This window comes from Trichomycterus rosablanca, chromosome 1 (assembly GCF_030014385.1).
Source record: "Trichomycterus rosablanca isolate fTriRos1 chromosome 1, fTriRos1.hap1, whole genome shotgun sequence".
NCBI classification, from domain to species: Eukaryota; Metazoa; Chordata; class Actinopteri; order Siluriformes; family Trichomycteridae; genus Trichomycterus; species Trichomycterus rosablanca.
In genome coordinates, this window is record NC_085988.1 from 81500978 (window position 1) to 81520949 (window position 19972).

Below are 19972 nucleotides of genomic sequence, written 5' to 3' on the forward strand. Positions count from 1 at the left end.
TTCTTACATTTACTTTAACTTTTATTTCATTGGAGACAGGATGAAACCAAGTTTTGTGGGTGTGTCAGTGGATGTGTCAGTGCCAGGGTTTGTCATGGTATAGGAGTGTGTTAGTACCAGGGTCTGTCATGGTATGGGGGCGGGTCAATACCATAGTCTGTCATGGTATAAGGGTGTGTCAGTACCAGGGTCTGTCATGGTATGAGGGAGTGTCAGTACCAGGGTCTGTCATGGTATGGGGGTATGTCAGTACCAGGGTCTGTCATGGTATGGGGGTGTGTCAGTACCAGGGTCTGTCATGGTATGGGGTGTGTCAGTACCAGGGTCTGTCATGGTATGGGAGTGTGTCAATATCAGGGTCTGTCATGGTATGGGGTGTGTCAGTACGAGGGTCTGTCATGGTATGGGGTGTGTCAGTACCAGGGTCTGTCATGGTATGGGGTGTGTCAGTACCAGGGTCTGTCATGGTATGGGGTGTGTCAGTACCAGGGTCTGTCATGGTATGGGGGTGTGTCAGTACCAGGGTCCGTCATGGTATGGGGGTGTGTCAGTACCAGGGTCTGTCATGGTATGGGGGGTTGTCAGTACCAGGGTCTGTCATGGTATGGGGTATGTCAGTACCAGGGTCTGTCATGGTATGGGGTATGTCAGTACCAGGGTCTGTCATGGTATGGCGTTCGTCAGTACCAGGGTCTGTCATGGTATGGGGTGTGTCAGTACCAGGGTCTGTCATGGTATGGGGTACGTCAGTACCAGGGTCTGTCATGGTATGGGGGTGTGTCAGTACCAGGGTCTGTCATAGTATGGGGGTGTGTCAGTACCAGGGTCTGTCATGGTATGGGGTGTGTCAGTACCAGGGTCTGTCATGGTATGGGGTACGTCAGTAACAGGGTCTGTCATGGTATGGGGTGTGTCAGTGGTCTGTCATGGTATGGGAGTGTGTCAGTACCAGGGTCTTTCATGGTATGGTGTGTGTCAGTACCAGGGTCTGTCATGGTATAAGGGTGTGTCAGTACCAGGGTCTGTCATGGTATGAGGGAGTGTCAGTACCAGGGTCTGTCATGGTATGGGGGTATGTCAGTACCAGGGTCTGTCATGGTATGGGGGTGTGTCAGTACCAGGGTCTGTCATGGTATGGGGTGTGTCAGTACCAGGGTCTGTCATGGTATGGGGTACGTCAGTAACAGGGTCTGTCATGGTATGGGGTGTGTCAGTGGTCTGTCATGGTATGGGAGTGTGTCAGTACCAGGGTCTTTCATGGTATGGGAGTGTGTCAGTACCAGGGTCTGTCATGGTATAAGGGTGTGTCAGTACCAGGGTCTGTCATGGTATGAGGGAGTGTCAGTACCAGGGTCTGTCATGGTATGGGGGTATGTCAGTACCAGGGTCTGTCATGGTATGGGGGTGTGTCAGTACCAGGGTCTGTCATGGTATGGGGTGTGTCAGTACCAGGGTCTGTCATGGTATGGGAGTGTGTCAATATCAGGGTCTGTCATGGTATGGGGTGTTTCAGTACGAGGGTCTGTCATGGTATGGGGTGTGTCAGTACCAGGGTCTGTCATGGTATGGGGTGTGTCAGTACCAGGGTCTGTCATGGTATGGGGTGTGTCAGTACCAGGGTCTGTCATGGTATGGGGGTGTGTCAGTACCAGGGTCCGTCATGGTATGGGGGTGTGTCAGTACCAGGGTCTGTCATGGTATGGGGGGTTGTCAGTACCAGGGTCTGTCATGGTATGGGGTATGTCAGTACCAGGGTCTGTCATGGTATGGGGTATGTCAGTACCAGGGTCTGTCATGGTATGGCGTTCGTCAGTACCAGGGTCTGTCATGGTATGGGGTGTGTCAGTACCAGGGTCTGTCATGGTATGGGGTACGTCAGTACCAGGGTCTGTCATGGTATGGGGGTGTGTCAGTACCAGGGTCTGTCATAGTATGGGGGTGTGTCAGTACCAGGGTCTGTCATGGTATGGGGTGTGTCAGTACCAGGGTCTGTCATGGTATGGGGTACGTCAGTACCAGGGTCTGTCATGGTATGGGGTACGTCAGTACCAGGCTCTGTCATGGTATAAGGGTGTGTCAGAACCAGGGTCTGTCATGGTATGGGGGTGTGTCAGTACCAGGGTCTGTCATGGTATGGGGTGTGCCAGTACCAGGGTCTGTCATGATATGGGGTACGTCAGTAGCAGGGTCTGTCATGGTATGGGGTGTGTCAGTACCAGGGTCTGTCATGGTATGGGGGTGTGTCAGTACCAGGGTCTGTCATGGTATGGGGTGTGTCAGTACCAGGGTCTTTCATGGTATGGGGGTGTGTCAGTACCAGGGTCTGTCATGGTATGGGGTGTGTCAGTACCAGGGTCTGTCAAGGTATGGGGTGTGTCAGTGCCAGAGTCTGTCATGGTATGGGGGTGTGTCAGTACCAAGGTTTGTAATGGTATGGGGTGTGTCAGTACCAGGGTCCTTCATGGTATGGGGGTGTGTCAGTACCAAAGTTTGTCATGGTATGAGGGGTGTCAGTGCCAGGGTCTGTCAAGGTATGGTTGTGTGTCAGTACCAGGGTCTGTCATGGTATGGGGTGTGTCAGTAACAGGGTTTGTCATGGTATGGGTGTATGCCAGTACCAGGGTCTGTCATGGTATGGGGTATGTCAGTACCAGGGTCTGTCATGGTATGAGGGAGTGTCAGTACCAGGGTCTGTCATGGTATGGGGGTGTGTCAGTACCAGGGTTTGTCATGATATGGGGGTATGCCAGTACCAGGGTCTGTCATGGTATGGGGTATGTCAGTAACAGGGTCTTTCATGGTATGGGGTGTGTCAGTACCAGGGTCTGTCATGGTATGGGGTATGTCAGTACCAGGGTCTGTCATGGTATGGGGTGTGTCAGTAACAGGGTTTGTCATGGTATGGGAGTATGCCAGTACCAGGGTCTGTCATGGTATGGGGGTGTGTCAGTACCAGGGTCTGTCATGGTATGGGGTGTGTCAGTACCAGGGTCTGTCATGGTATGGAGGGTGTCAGTGCCAGGGTCTGTCATGGTATGGGGTGTGTCAGTACCAGGGTCTGTCATGGTATGGGGGTGTGTCAGTACCAGGGTCCTTCATGGTATGGGGGTGTGTCAGTACCAAGGTTTGTCATGGTATGAGGGTTGTCAGTGCCAGGGTCTGTCATGGTATGGGGGTGTGTCAGTACCAGGGTCTATCATGGTATGGGGTATGTCAGTGCCAGTGTCTGTCATGGTATGGGGTATGTCAGTACGAGGGTCTGTCATGGTATGGGGGTGTGTCAGTACCAGGGTCTATCATGGTATGGGGTATGTCAGTGCCAGTGTCTGTCATGGTATGGGGTATGTCAGTACCAGGGTCTGTCATGGTATGGGGGTGTGTCAGTACCAGGGTCTGTCATGGTATGGGGTGTGTCAGTAACAGGGTTTGTCATGGTATGGGAGCATGCCAGTACCAGGGTCTGTCATGGTATGGGAGTATGCCAGTACCAGGGTCTGTCATGGTATGGGGTATGTCAGTAACAGGGTCTTTCATGGTATGGGGTGTGTCAGTACCAGGGTCTGTCATGGTATGGGGTATGTCAGTACCAGGGTCTGTCATGGTATGGGGTGTGTCAGTAACAGGGTTTGTCATGGTATGGGAGTATGCCAGTACCAGGGTCTGTCATGGTATGGGGGTGTGTCAGTACCAGGGTCTGTCATGGTATGGGGTGTGTCAGTACCAGGGTCTGTCATGGTATAGAGGGTGTCATTGCCAGGGTCTGTCATGGTATGGGGTGTGTCAGTACCAGGGTCTGTCATGGTATGGGGGTGTGTCAGTACCAGGGTCCTTCATGGTATGGCGGTGTGTCAGTACCAAGGTTTGTCATGGTATGAGGGTTGTCAGTGCCAGGGTCTGTCATGGTATGGGGGTGTGTCAGTACCAGGGTCTATCATGGTATGGGGTATGTCAGTGCCAGTGTCTGTCATGGTATGGGGTATGTCAGTACCAGGGTCTGTCATGGTATGGGGGTGTGTCAGTACCAGGGTCTGTCATGGTATGGGGTGTGTCAGTAACAGGGTTTGTCATGGTATGGGAGTATGCCAGTACCAGGGTCTGTCATGGTATGGGGTATGTCAGTACCAGGGTCTGTCATGGTATGAGGGAGTGTCAGTACCAGGGTCTGTCATGGTATGGGGTGTTTCAGTATCAAGGTTTGTCATGGTATGGGGTGTGTCAGTAACCGGGTCCTTCATGGTATGGGGGTGTGTCAGTACAAATGTAAAAAATTTGACTAGTCAATTGCTGTTAATTGTACACAAAGGGGTCGAGGATACCAGTTGGCAATGAATATTTATTGAAATACAGGAAGACAGGGAAAATAGCGATAAGTCCAAACAGGGGACACTGAGGAAGCGGCTGGAGCGGTTCTTTGGGAGATGAGGAGCTGTGATGTGTCCAGGTCCAAGAGGGGTAGGTGTCCAAAGCCGTCCAGGGCAGAGGAAGAACAAGCAGTGGCAGTGAGAGGTAAACCGGGGTCACGGGAGCAAGGAGCCTAGTTCAGGAACCAACAGGAGCGCAGGGAAGCCAGATGGTGAATGGATCGCTGGGCTAGAACCAACAGGGAAGAAAAAACGACAAAGTTGAAAAATAGCTTGAACAGCAGCAAGATAATGTTCTTCACAAAACAAAGTGTAGCTCAGGAGTCAGGTGTCACTGTACCGCGGTGACAAGCAGACAATCTGGTGACTGGTGGTGAAAAAGCCGGCGTTTATAAGCAGTAGCTGATTAGGTGGAAAATGAGGCACAGGTGAGTGAGGTCCGCCCTCCAGCGATCCATTGGTTGGCTTCCACTGCAATCTCCGGGAACAGTACCGCTCCAAGCCGCCGGGGGAGAAGGAAACCGGGCAGGCAAAAACACACACACAAATCTAACTAGAACAAAAAGCGAAAGTCCAAAATAAACCTTAACGAACACAAAATAAAGCGGAGGATAACAGAACTAACAACGTACACAGACGGGAAAACACAAATGAAAAATAATCAACCAGGGAAAACGAAAGTAACCAGGTAAGAGCAGATTATAACAGAATAGATCCAGAAACACTTAATTTGATTGAAGTGGAGAAGCAAACACAAGTATGACCATGGCAGCAGAGAAGAGACTGCAATCAAAAAACTTCAAAAAAAGGGACAGTATGGAAAATGCAAAAAAAATAAAAACCGTTTCTTACATTTACTTTTAATTTTATTTGATTGCAGTTTGAACCCAAATTCATGTTTTATCTGCACAACTTCATTTTATTTCTTAATTACCTCCATTCCTGCATTTCAGGCCTGCAACACATTCCAAAAAATTTGTGATGTGGGCAATTTAGGGCTAGTATTTTGTTTGTTTATTTGAACCCACGCAGATACAGGGAGAACATGCAAACTCCACACAGAAAGGACCCGGACCGCGATCGAACCCAAAATCTTCTTGCTGTGAGGCGATAGTGCTACCTGCCACCCTTTAGGGCTAGTAATGAGGTGAAAAAACTAAATAATGATGTGATTCCAAACAGGTGATGTCAACAGATGATTGCAGCATCCAGGAAAGTATTTGATGAAAGTCTTTGTTTTTTCAACAAATGTGTGGGGAAATGATTGAAATGTTTACCAACAATGTACCTCAAAGAAAGATTGGAAGGGATTTGCATATTTCTCCCTCTACAGTACATATTATCATTAAACAATTTAGCGAATCGGAAGGAATTTCAGTGCGTAAAGGCCAAGGGCACAAGTTTAAGTTGAACGTCTGTGATCTTCCATCCCTTAGACGACACTGCATCAAGAACCACCACTCAACAATAGCTGATATAACCACATAAGTGAGGGATTACTTCATCAAACCTTTATCAAGCTCTACAATACAGAGTTACTGCACAAATGCCACTTAAATTTTCACTGTGCAAAAAAGAAGACTTATGTTAACCATGTCCAGAAGCAGCGTCGACTTCTCTGGGTTCGGAGGCATCTAGGATGAACCATCACACAGTGGAAACGTGTATTGTGGTCAGAAGAATCAGCATTCCAGGTCTTTTTTTTTGGAAAAAATGGCCGCTGTGTGCTCCGGACCAAAGACGAAAAGGACCCTCCAGACTATTATCAGCAACAAGTCCAACAGCCAGGGTCTGTCATGGTATGGGGTCGTGTCAGTGCCCTTGGCAAAGGTCATTTACGCTTCTGTGATGGCAGCATTAATGCAGAAAAGTACATTAAGATCTTAGAGCAACATGTGCTGAATGTTTATTAATAAATGAAATGAAGTTGAGCAGACAAAACATGAAATATGTCAGGTTAATCCTGTCTGCAATCAAATAAAAATGAAAGTAAATGTGTTTTTATTATTTGCATTTTCCATACTGTCCCAACGTTTTCTGATTTAGGGTTGTACATTTTAAAATGATCCCAAAAACTAATGTCATCAAAATTATGTAATGGGTCACTTTTGTCAGCAAGAACATTTCCCGCTGGTGGTACTCGCTGATCTTTATTGACATAGTGCAAGTAATTCATTTGTTTTCTTTGACAAACAACATTAATTTAATCAATTTAGTCCTGCAATAGCTCTAATCTTCCTTCAAGAAATCAAATTAGATACAGTGCCTTGCAAAAGTATTCAGCCCCCTTGAACTTTTCAACCTTTTGCCACATTTCAGGCTTTAAACATAAAGATATGAAATTGTAATTTTTTGTGAAGAATCAACAACAAGTGCGACACAATTGTGAAGTGGAACGAAATTTATTGGATATTTTAAACTTTTTTTAGAAATAAAAACCTGAAAAGTGGGGCGTGCAATATTATTCAGCCCCTTTACTTTCAGTGCAGCAAACTCACTCCAGAAGTTCAGTGAGGATCTCTGAATGATCCAATGTTGACCTAAATGACTGATGGTGATAAATAGAATCCACCTGTGTGTAATCAAGTCTCCGTATAAATGCACCTGCTCTGTGATAGTCTCAGAGTTCTGTTTAAAGCGCAGAGAGCATCATGAAGACCAAGGAACACACCAGGCAGGTCCGAGATACTGTTGTGGAGAAGTTTAAAGCCGGATTTGGATACAAAAAGATTTCCCAAGCTTTAAACATCTCAAGGAGCACTGTGCAAGCGATCATATTGAAATGAAGGGAGTATCAGACCACTGCAAATCTACCAAGACCCGGCCGTCCCTCTAAACTTTCAGCTCAAACAAGGAGAAGACTGATCAGAGATGCAGCCAAGAGGCCCATGATCACTCTGAATGAACTGCAGAGATCTACAGCTGAGGTGGGAGAATCTGTCCATAGGACACAATCAGTCGTACACTGCACAAATCTGGCCTTTATGGAAGAGTGGCAAGAAGAAAGCCATTTCTCAAAGATATCCATAAAAAGTCACCAGGGAGACACACCAAACATGTGGAAGAAGGTGCTCTGGTCAGATGAAACCAAAATCGAACTTTTTGGCCACAATGCAAAACGTTATGTTTGGCATAAAAGCAACACAGCTCATCACCCTGAACACACCATCCCCACTGTCAAACATGGTGGTGGCAGCATCATGGTTTGGGCCTGCTTTTCTTCAGCAGGGACAGGGAAGATGGTTAAAATTGATGGGAAGATGGATGGAGCCAAATACAGGACCATTCTGGAAGAAAACCTGTTGCAGTCTGCAAAAGACCTGAGACAGGGACGGTGATTTATCTTCCAACAAGACAATGATCCAAAACATAAAGCAAAATCTACAATGGAATGGTTCACAAATAAACTTATCCAGGTGAAAATGGCCAAGTCAAAGTCCAGACCTGAATCCCATCGAGAATCTGTGGAAAGAGCTGAAAACTGCTGTTCACAAACGCTCTCCATCCAACCTCACTGAGCTCGAGCTGTTTTGCAAGGAAGAATGGGCAAAAATTTCAGTATCTCGATGTGCAAAACTAATAGAGACATACCCCAAGCGACTTGCAGCTGTAATCGCAGCAAAAGGTGTCGCTACAAAGTATTAACGCAAGGGGGCTGAATAATATTGCACGCCCCACTTTTCAGTTTTTTATTTCTAAAAAAAGTTTAAAATATCCAATAAATTTCGTTCCACTTCACGATTGTGTCCCGCTTGTTGTTGATTCTTCACAAAAAATTACAATTTCATATCTTTATGTTTAAAGCCTGAAATGTGGCAAAAGGTTGAAAAGTTCAAGGGGGCTGAATACTTTTGCAAGGCACTGTAATTCAGAATTAGCAGATTTCTGTTAATCTAGGTTAAAAGGCCGTTTTAGTCTAGAACTAGGCTTAATCTCTGTCTGGGAAACCACCCCTAAAAGTGTTATTAAAGAAAGTTATAGCATACATTATTTGTGGTTTTACCAAGCTGCATCTTCTCGCATATAAATTTGCATCTCATTTCCATTTTTTATGTTTTTTTTACTGCTGCCTTAAGTGTCTGACACCAGAAAATTTCAGAGCAGAGCTGAATCACACCGTACACACCATACTGCATACTGCAGAAACCATTATTTTAATTTGGTGACATTTTAATCAGAGAAGAAAGTTATGAACTTTGGGAATAATGGATATTCTACACACTATTATGAATCCTGTTGGATTGGGCTCAGCACCAGTTATTTAATTTATTTCTCAGGCAAGTTTTACTGAAAACAAGACTTGGACAAGATGAAAAGAGAGAAAAAGCTCTCATACAGATAAATATTTACTTTTAAACACATTTGTGCAGATTCTACTGATAAAACTTTCATTTTAATAATTGAATTTACATAATTCCATCTCTCTGTCATAATGTTATGCTAATATATTGCTTTAATTATTTCTTAATGTACTGTAAATCATTTACACTTATTTCTGTTATACACAGTTCAGTTTAAAATTTGAAATACACTGTAATGGACCTGTTTGTTGTGGACATTTTGGGATTTCAACAATTTTTGTTCTTTATTGTGACTAAATAATCAAACACTTGCTGTATTTACCTAAAACAAATCTACTTTTCTGAAATGTAAAAACTGTGAATGATTATAGAAAGTAAACACACGTTCCAGCAGACCTGTTTATTGGTGCTTCTATAGCTGTGCTCTTCATCGGAATAATGATCAAGGTTTCTACATGTACATTTGTAACCCAGCAGATTTTGTTGTGCAATTTAACGCAAAATAATTTTAATAGTAAAGGTGTAATAATTTAGCACATTGTTTCTTGTTTATGGCTGAACTAAACAGCGTAGCATTGCTTATAACTACACTAAGCTACTACATAGACTTGCTGTAACTGTTCTAATTAAAGGTATATAATTGTTTGTTAAATCTAGATAATCATTAATCACTCATTTACTTATTAATTAGGTAATGAAAAATAATTAAATGTTTTTGAATTTTTGAACATGTTCTTTTTTATAATAAATTATTATGCTGACAGAAACTGTAACGACTTGTGAATGTGTCAATCTAAATACTGATTTTTATAGACTGTTGTATTTGTAGAGTCGAGGTTTTCTTAAACTTCTTTTTCTGCCAGTAGATAAACAACTGTGAGTGAACTTGAGCTCATCAACTGTGACATTTCTAGTTTTGGTTGTTTTTGTTCTTGACTTTCCTTGACGCACATGATGCTTGTCTTGACCTTTGTTGTTTCAGTATGCAAAAGACTTTTACTTATTTTTCTTCTCTTTCTGGAAAGACTCAGCAAGGTGTTTCTTATAATCAGAAGCTTTGCCACTTAATTTTTATGGTGCTTTTATAAGGAATTTACTCTTTCACTCAAAGTAACTTTTTATTTAAGTTGTATGTAATGAAACTTACAAAATAGTCCAAGTTGTTCAAATGGATTAAAAAAATAGTAAAATGAAAAGTTGCAAGTGTAGATGTATTCACCATATTTGCTATGAAACCCTAAATAGAATCTGGTCCAATTAATAAAGTTGATAAGTCAACCAATCAATCAATCAGAAACATGATCTATCACATAATGTCAGTATTAATTAATTTAATTATTAGGATTTTAACATCATAACGTTTTACACTTTGGTTCCATTCATGTCAAGATAAATAGTTATAGTTGTCTCGTTCTTCCTCCTGGCAGCTCTAACAGGAGCAGCTACTGGTTTTGTCTGGAAAGATTACATCTATATTAACCTAGGTTTGTCCTGGAGTGATGCTCGAGCATACTGCAGAAACAATTATTTTGATCTGGCGACTTTTGAATCACAGGAGAAATTTAACAACTTGGTGAATAATGGATATTCTCCACACAGTAATTATGGTCATTGGATTGGGCTCAGCAAGAGTCCATCTGAGACAGTCTACAGTCAGTGGTCTGATGGAACTGCACTCAGTTTCACACGATGGTCAGCATCTCAACCATACAATTTGCTCACTCATCCCTGTGTAATTCTATATAACTCTCTTTGGTACAACTATGACTGTTCAGCACTTTTGACCTTCTTCTGCTACACATGGAGGCCTACACTGGTTCTGGTGCTGGAGATGAAGACCTGGAGAGAAGCACTGGAGCACTGCAGAACACACTACATTGATCTGATAAGCCTGAACACAGAGAGCGATCTGTTTGTGGCCAATAACAGGAGCAGGAATGCTACAATGCCCACTGGCTGGACTGGTTTGTACTTTCTGGATGGGTCGTGGTCTTTTGTGAACGGGCAAGGTCTTGGAAGCCTGTTTTCACTGCCCTCATGCCCCATTCAGCCTGTTCGATGTGGAGCCAAAACCGGAGCTGAAGTCTTGGAGATCAGAGACTGTGAGGAGAAAATGAGCTTCATTTGTTACACTTACTGAAGGTAGGTCAGGAAAATGAATCCACAAGTGAAGCAACACATTTATTCTCAACATAATTAATAAAAGAAACATTGAATTATTTCACTTATTTCTTAGGCAACAAGGTTTACTGAAAACAAGACCCGGACAAGATGAAAAGAGATAAGAAGCTCTCATACAGATAAATATTTACTTTTAGACACATTTGTACAGATTCTACTGATAAAACTTTCACTGTAGTTTATTGCATTCATATAATTTCATCTCTTTGTCATAATATTATGCTATGATATTGCTTTAATTATTTCTTAATGTACTGTAAATCATTTAAACTGTTTTTTCTGCTATACACAGTTGAGATTAAATTGTTAAATACACTGTAATGGACCTGTTTGTTGTGGACATTTTGGGATTTCAAAAATTTTTGTTCTTTATTGTGACTAAATAATCAAACACTTGCTGTATTTACCTAAAACAAATCTACTTTTCTGAAATGTAAAAACTGTGAATGATTATAGAAAGTACCACACACGTTCCAGCAGACCTGTTTATTGGTGCTTCTATAGCTGTGCTCTTCATCGGAATAATGATCAAGGTTTCTACATGTACATTTGTAACCCAGCAGATTTTGTTGTGCAATTTAACGCAAAATAATTTTAATAGTAAAGGTGTAATAATTTAGCACATTGTTTCTTGTTTATGGCTGAACTAAACAGCGTAGCATTGCTTATAACTACACTAAGCTACTACATAGACTTGCTGTAACTGTTCTAATTAAAGGTATATAATTGTTTGTTAAATCTAGATAATCATTAATCACTCATTTACTTATTAATTAGGTAATGAAAAATAATTAAATGTTTTTGAATTTTTGAACATGTTCTTTTTTATAATAAATTATTATGCTGACAGAAACTGTAACGACTTGTGAATGTGTCAATCTAAATACTGATTTTTATAGACTGGATATTTGTAGAGTCGAGGTTTTCTTAAACTTCTTTTTCTGCCAGTAGATAAACAACTGCGAGTGAACTTGAGCTCATCAACTGTGACATTTCTAGTTTTGGTTGTTTTTGTTCTTGACTTTCCTTGACGCACATGATGCTTGTCTTGACCTTTGTTGTTTCAGTATGCAAAAGACTTTTACTTATTTTTCTTCTCTTTCTGGAAAGACTCAGCAAGGTGTTTCTTATAATCAGAAGCTTTGCCACTTAATTTTTATGGTGCTTTTATAAGGAATTTACTCTTTCACTCAAAGTAACTTTTTATTTAAGTTGTATGTAATGAAACTTACAAAATAGTCCAAGTTGTTCAAATGGATTAAAAAAATAGTAAAATGAAAAGTTGCGAGTGTAGATGTATTCACCATATTTGCTATAAAACCCTAAATAGAATCTGGTCCAATTAATAAAGTTGATAAGTCAACCAATCAATCAATCAGAAACATGATCTATCACATAATGTCAGTATTAATTAATTTAATTATTAGGATTTTAACATCATAACGTTTTACACTTTGGTTCCATTCATGTCAAGATAAATAGTTATAGTTGTCTCGTTCTTCCTCCTGGCAGCTCTAACAGGAGCAGCTACTGGTTTTGTCTGGAAAGATTACATCTATATTAACCTAGGTTTGTCCTGGAGTGATGCTCGAGCATACTGCAGAAACAATTATTTTGATCTGGCGACTTTTGAATCACAGGAGGAATTTAACAACTTGGTGAATAATGGATATTCTCCACACAGTAATTATGCTCGTTGGATTGGGCTCAGCAAGAGTCCATCTGAGACAGTCTACAGTCAGTGGTCTGATGGAACTGCACTCAGTTTCACACGATGGTCAGCATCTCAACCATACAATTTGCTCACTCATCCCTGTGTAATTCTATATAACTCTCTTTGGTACAACTATGACTGTTCAGCACTTTTGACCTTCTTCTGCTACACATGGAGGCCTACACTGGTTCTGGTGCTGGAGATGAAGACCTGGAGAGAAGCACTGGAGCACTGCAGAACACACTACATTGATCTGATAAGCCTGAACACAGAGAGCGATCTGTTTGTGGCCAATAACAGGAGCAGGAATGCTACAATGCCCACTGGCTGGACTGGTTTGTACTTTCTGGATGGGTCGTGGTCTTTTGTGAACGGGCAAGGTCTTGGAATAACTCTTAATGTACTGTAAATCATTTAAACTGTTTTTTCTGCTATACACAGTTGAGATTAAATTGTTAAATAAACTGTAATGGACCTGTTTGTTGTGGGAGTTTTGGGATTTCTAACTGTTCTTTATTGTGACTGAATAATCAGAACACTTGCTGTATTTACTTAAAACAAATCAACTTTTCTTAAATTCAGCTTCTTGCATAAGTTTGTTGTGGAATGTCTGTAAACATGACAGATTTACTAAGTTAAAAATGTACCTCCAGAAACACTTGGTTATTTAGATCTGAATCATAACTGTAACGTTCATGACAGACCAGTTTCCTGGTGTTTTTACAGCTGTGCACTTCACCACAATAATTATCAAGGTTCCTACATGTATATTTGTAACCCAGCAGATTTTGTTGTGCAGTTTTAAAAGGGTAATAATTAGGGCTGTCAAACGATTAAAATTTTTAATCGCGATTAATCTCAGAATTTCATATAGTTAATCGCGATTAATCGCATTAAAAAAAAATCTGTGTAAATGTTATAGAAAACAAGGATTTTTAAGTGAAATGTTACAGTTAAAATGGTGAACACATTTTATGCTAAATGTACTGATGTTAAAAACTGCTGGGACAAGAGAAAACTGTTTTATTCACTCACATACTAGGCAGTAATACTATCCAGTGGTTTAATGGACGTTTCACGAACTGAGTGTGTTTAGACTAGGGTGGCCAGATTCATAGTAACAAAAAGGAGGACATTACACCCCAAAAAGCCGGACATCATATTAGGAACAGGGGGACATGCTACTGCAACACACAGAATGAATCCAGAACCCATATAACAGAGTTTTTGACCAATTTAAGCAAGAATTATATAACAAATGACTGTTTTACTCACTAAATGTTGTGTCTTTTCATATTTAGGTCCGTTCATCGCTGCCTCAAAAGTTTACTTTTTGGCATTTTCACCGCGTTCCTGATCATGAGAGCTGAGTGATTGACTCAGGTAGCGGTGTTTACAAAACAGAGAGGGCGGGCGAAATTCAACCACCCAATCACAGACTAGCATTTAGAGGGCGGACCTTCTCCGATTGGCCAGTGGTAGCGCTGTAAGCAGTGAAATGAGGCTGTTAAACCAATGAAATACAAAGCATTTGTTTTGACATGTACCTGAGCCAATGGTAAATAATATTGATCAAAAATGAAACCAGTTCACTCCAAAAGGAGGATTTTTAAGTGTCCGTCCTAGCGTTACGTGAATGGAGGACTGGCAGCTTCTTTATTATGCAAGTGCATTACTACGACACTAGCTCGGTAACATTATGTTAACAAACCGCAAATGAAAAACGGTGGCAAGTCCGACATTAAAACGTTTGTTCTACCAGTCAAGTCTCAACATGAACTAGAATTTGCGTTAACGGCACTAATTTTTATAATCGCGTTAAATTGAGATTGCGTTAATGCGTTATTATCTCGTTAACTTCGACAGCCCTAGTAATAATTTACCACACTGTTTCTTATTTAATGCTCAACTAAAAAGCGTAGCATTGCTCATCACTACACTAAACTACGACATAGACTTAACTGTATGGATTTAGGGTATATAATTGTTAGCTAAATGTAGATCATCATTTATCATTTATCATTTATTCACATTTTAAATAATGAAAATGTAATTAAATGTTTTTGAAATCAGAATGATTGACATTTTCTTTCCTGTAATAAATTATAATGCTGACAGACGCTGTAATGACTTGCTATGCATTGTGTTATTTATATGTTTATTAGTTCTTACACTGTCATAAAAACAGGTAATACGATAAAAAAAAACTGTTATCACGTTTATTCATTCATTTATTCATTGTCTGTTTTTATCCTGGTCAGGGTTGAGGTTGGTCTGGTACATTTTTAGTGGCTCCAATTGGCCTGACTGCATGTCTTTGAACTTGAGGGAGGGAAGCTGTTCATTTAATGAAATGACTTTTTAAGCTCTAATAAAATCGGTTCCATTTTCAGACCTTAGAACATTTAGCAAGATGTCTTACCAAAGAAAAGAAGTAATGAGTGGCAGACACTGACGACACTGCACCTTTTTACAGCATTCTTTGTAATTGATCTTGTACATAACAGGGAACACCGGAATGTATATGTTGGATTTGTGAGCAAAAACAGGATACACTTGGTAGACATTAAGAGGTTTGTGATACATATGTAAATGATACAGAGGGAACAAGTTAAGCAATTTTATCTTCCATTACCTATTTCATTATGGATCATTTGTAAATGTACTCAGACACTCAGTGGCCCTTACCCAGAATAGTTGGATTCTTAGCTTTTTTTGCTCGGCAGCTTTGTTCCGACCTACAAAAACAATTCTAATTTGGAGGATTGGATTTAACTTGTATATGTGAGTGCCTATCTTTAAGTACTGATTTTTTTAGACTGTTGTATTTGTAGAGTCGAGGTTTTCTTAAACTTCTCTTTCTGCCAGTAGATAAACAACTGTGGGTGAACTTGAGCTCATCAGCTGTGACATTCCTAGATTTGATTGCTTTTGTTCTTGACTTTCCTTGACGCACATGATGCTTGTCTTGACCCTTGTTGTTTCAGTATGCAAAAGACTTTTACTTATTTTTCTTCTCTTTCTGGATAGACTCAGCAAGGTGTTTCCTATCATCAGAAACTTTGCTACTGCATTTCTTTGGTGTATTTATGAGATACAGAGCCGGAAATCATCTAATTTTTTTTTTGCATTACAACCTTAAATTAAAGTAATGTTTATTTAAATTGTATGTAATAAACCCAACAAAACTGTCCAGGTTGTTGAAACAGATTGCAGAGTGTTAAGGTGTTATAGAGGCATAGACGCTATATAATTGAGCCAGCAAACAAAATTCCAATGAGAACTGGTACTTAAAAAGCTGCATCCCAGGTGCATTGCATTGCTGCTGATGAGACAGAGACTGATTAAAGGTACTGACAAAGACAGTCATCTGCGCCTTCATGCCCCCTATTAATAGTAGGGGAGATGGACGTGTCAACCAGGACTAGAATTATATATGTATTTAGATATTTATAATATAATATAATATAATATACTATACAGTAAGCAGCATAATACTAATATTCTATTATACTAAGTATAAAATCTAACCTTTCCACATTTCCGCCCTTTTTGTCATCTTTGACAATCAAACTTTAGGAGTCCTTACATATACAGAGATTAGCCCCTCTTTACCCCCTTCCACCAATTGTAGGCAGAGAAAACATGGGGTTGCTTTGATAAATATGTTCATATATGTCAGGCATAAGACATGAGACAGATCAGTTATAACAGCAGAAATGCCTTTATGTAATAGATCATTAACATGTCCATATTATCTGCAACATGTGCTCTGCACTAGGACACATTGAGTGTGTTCGAAAAACTAGGGAGCTCTCTATATAGGCAGCATTTTACGTCATCCTGTGCGCGCTCCCGAGAAGGAGGCTGTTCAAAATCCTAGATGCCTTAATATCCTCACTACTAAGGCATCTTAACATTTCAATGTTATTTTCACTCAAGAACGAGTGAGCATCCGATTCTGCCTTAGTGATCAAGGCAATCCCAGAATTCATTGCGGGTCGGGTGCTCTTCTTTCGCAGAAAAATAAACATGGCTGACGGTGCAGACAAACAAATGGAGTTAATTTCAAACGTAAATAAAATATTGTTGTCATTTTAGCGTGCTGTGCTACCTCAATCCATTGGTTTTAATGGCAAGATGCTAAATGCTCAACGCGAAACCCGTTGGAATCGCTGTTTAAGTAGTGCGTTTGAATAACCTGCCTTATAAGTCACTGACTTATTAGAATCCTCTCTACTGAGGCAGCTGCCTATGTAGGCAGTAAGACAGCAAGGCCGCTCACTAGGTTTTCGAACACACCCATTGTGTGTGACACACACTAGAGGTTTCTTGCAAAACTTTTGTGCATAGATTGTGAAGCCAGTAAACCAGTGTTTTGAGAGTGCTGTAATCATCCCCCCTTTTGACACATGGTCTTTTTCATTGGTCAGTTTGGCATAGTATGGGGAAACAAAAACTTAAGAAGGCAGGGTCTGATGTGATCTGGACCTGTAAACAAATAGGAGAGTCAGTAGACGGTGGAAGTGTGCAGCTGCTTTGGCAGCAGCGTCGTCTCTGGTGTTGCTTTGTGAAATTGGACCAGAAGCATTAGAGTGTGCAGAATATTTACAAACAGATATTTGTTGGTGTTATTTCATTTATTTCTCAGGCAACAAGGTTTACTGAAAACAAGACCCAGACAAGATGAAAACAGAAAAGAAGCCCTCATACAGATAAATATTTACTTTTAGACACATTTGTGCAGATTCTACTCATAAACTGTATTTATTGCATTTATTTAAGTTATTATCTGTGCTATAATATGATGCACATAATACACTGTTTTAATTACTTCTTATTGTTCTCTAAAACATTATACAGAGTTCAGGTTAAAAGTTCACTAAAAAAATAATATACCTGGAAGGTCAAATGTCACACTGACCTCAGTTAGGTGAGCTTTACAGTTACATTAAAGGTTTATGGGCTCTATTGCAAGAATGGCCCCAACTCCAAAATCAGCTCCTTAAAATTGGAATAAAGGTTGTTAATGAAACACGTTTTTTTAAATGCATGACAGACCTGTTTTATAGGTGCTTCTACAGCTGTGCTCTTCACCAGAATAATAATCAAGGTTTCTACATGTACATTTGTAACCCAGCAGATTTTGTTGTGCAATTTATTATAAAGTAATTGTAAGAGTAAAAGTGTAATAATTTACCTCATAGTTTCTTATTTAATGCTCAACTACATAGCCTAGCTTTGTTTATCTTCACGTGAAGCTACTAAGTAAATGTAACTGTTTGGACATAGGGTATATAATTGTTAGCTAAATGTAGATAATAATTTATCATTTATTCACTTATTAATTAGGTGATGAAAAATAATTAAATGTTATTGAATTAAGATTGAATAAAATTTTCTTTCCTATAAGAAAGAAAACATGTTTATTAGTTCATTCTTGGCACAATGCCCAGAAAGGGGGAGAGTCTGGCCAACTCACCCCTGTTGTTGAGTGAAGGTTCTAGTTAACCGTGCCTGAATTATTATATAAAGGGGAAAAGTCCCTGCCAGAGCTGAAGGGGCTCCCCAGCTGATGAGAGGTAGGTGATGATAGTTAATCCAGGGTGTATATACACTTTGCAGGTAGTTTTATGTTGGTAATTATTACTTATTATATGTGTAACTATTGTGCATTATAATAAAGCTATTATAATCACGGACCAAGCGTGCCTGCTGTCTGACTCCTGAAAGAGTGAATCATCCATACTAAAACAATGTGTTGGATGTGTGAGGTGTGAGCACAGAATACAATTGGTAGACATTAAGGGGTATGTGATACATATACTGTATGTACCGTAGATGATACAGAGGGAACAAGTTAAGGAATTTTATCTTACAATACCTATTTCTTTATGGATCTTTTGTAAATGTACTAAGACACTCAGTGGCCCTTACCCATGATAGTTGGATTCTTAGCTTTTTTTTGCATGACAGCTTAGTTACGACCTACATAAACAATTCTAATTTGGAGGATGGATTTAGCTTGTATATGTGACTGTTTATCTTAAATACTGATTTTTATAGACTGTTGTATTTGTTGAGCCGAGATTTTCTTAAACTTCTTTTTCTGTCAGTACATAAACAACTGTGAGTAAACTTGAGCTCATCAGCTGTGACATTTCTATTTAGGTTGCTTTTGTTCTTGATTTTCCTGACGCACATGATGCTTGTCTTGTTTCAATATGCAAAATACTTTTTTTTCTTCTCTTTCTTCTTCGTTGGCCTTTTGTCCCATTCGGTTGCGGGGTCGGCTCTCTCCGGATCATGGTCTGCACTGATCTGGCACAATTTTTACGCTGGATGCCCTTCCTGACAACCCTCCCTATTTTTATCCGGGCTTGGGACTGGCACTACAATGAACTGGTTTGTGCATCTAGCGGCTAGGTATCTATAGGACAATTCAGTGTTTCCAATTAGCCTGGTGGCATGTTTTTGGACTGTGGGAGGAAACCGGAGCACCCGGAGGAAACCCACGCGGACATGGGGAGAACATGCAAACTCCTCACCGAAAGGACCCGGACCGCCCACCTGGGGATCGAACCAAGGACCTTCTCGCTTTGAGGCGACAGTGCTACCCACTAAGCACACGTGCCACCATTTTTTCTTCTCTTTTTATTGTACCTTCATGAGATATGGAGCCTTGCATAGGAATTCACTCCATTTTTGCTTTGCCATGTTTTGTTGCATTACAACCTTGAATTAAAGTAAATTTGATTTAAATTGTATGTAATAAACCTAACAAAATAGTCCAAGTTGTTAAAACAGATTGCAGAGCGTTAAGGTGCATAAGGCGGCCTGTAGAACTAACTTTACCACGGTGGTGGACAGAGTCCAGTGCAGGAATTCCCTTCACTAAAAGTTCTATTTTTTGCAGACAGAGCATGTAAATGCACATAAAATAAACAAAAAGTCAGAACAACTGGGGATACATTGTTGTGTTATTATTGTTTTTTGTTCTATCTTCTAAACACTCCTGCCCGATTTTCCCGCTTTTTATAAAGCAAATATATGCATGTCAGCGCATACACATGCATGTATGTTTATTTCCAGTTAAAGTGATATGAAATGTTAAACCTAGAAAAGTAAAATATGATCAGTTCAATATTAAAAGCAAAGAAAAACCAAAGTAAATAGTAAAAAATTACCAAAGGTATACGAATCAAGGTGCCAGTAATTTTGGCTAGTTTATAAAAACTCATAGGTGCATTTAAACTTTTTATGTCTGTGTGATATATAAAAATGAAGACTAAACCCACACTGTACCTCCAGCTGTTTGAGCCACACATTAATTTACAAATGTATTAAATGAACAGTTTATGTAAGTATGTGGACACCTCTTCTAAATGTTCAATTATTTTAGGCCCACTTATTGT

At 40.3% G+C, this 19972-nt stretch overlaps 3 long non-coding RNA genes across 3 annotated transcripts; 1 reads left to right on the forward strand and 2 right to left on the reverse strand.

Moving 5' to 3' along the window:
- Positions 1–4319: 4319 nt before the first annotated feature.
- LOC134316353 (uncharacterized) lies at positions 4320–5244 on the reverse strand. Its single transcript, XR_010013081.1, has 2 exons — positions 4702–5244; positions 4320–4590 (listed from the first exon to the last, which is right to left on the reverse strand). It is a non-coding gene; the product is annotated as an uncharacterized LOC134316353 (long non-coding RNA).
- On the forward strand, positions 4921–11619 carry LOC134316339 (uncharacterized). Its single transcript, XR_010013078.1, has 3 exons — positions 4921–5049; positions 10090–10804; positions 10899–11619. It is a non-coding gene; the product is annotated as an uncharacterized LOC134316339 (long non-coding RNA).
- On the reverse strand, positions 9974–14139 carry LOC134316347 (uncharacterized). The gene is made up of 2 exons (XR_010013080.1): positions 13833–14139; positions 9974–10762 (listed from the first exon to the last, which is right to left on the reverse strand). It is a non-coding gene; the product is annotated as an uncharacterized LOC134316347 (long non-coding RNA).
- Positions 14140–19972: the final 5833 nt, after the last annotated feature.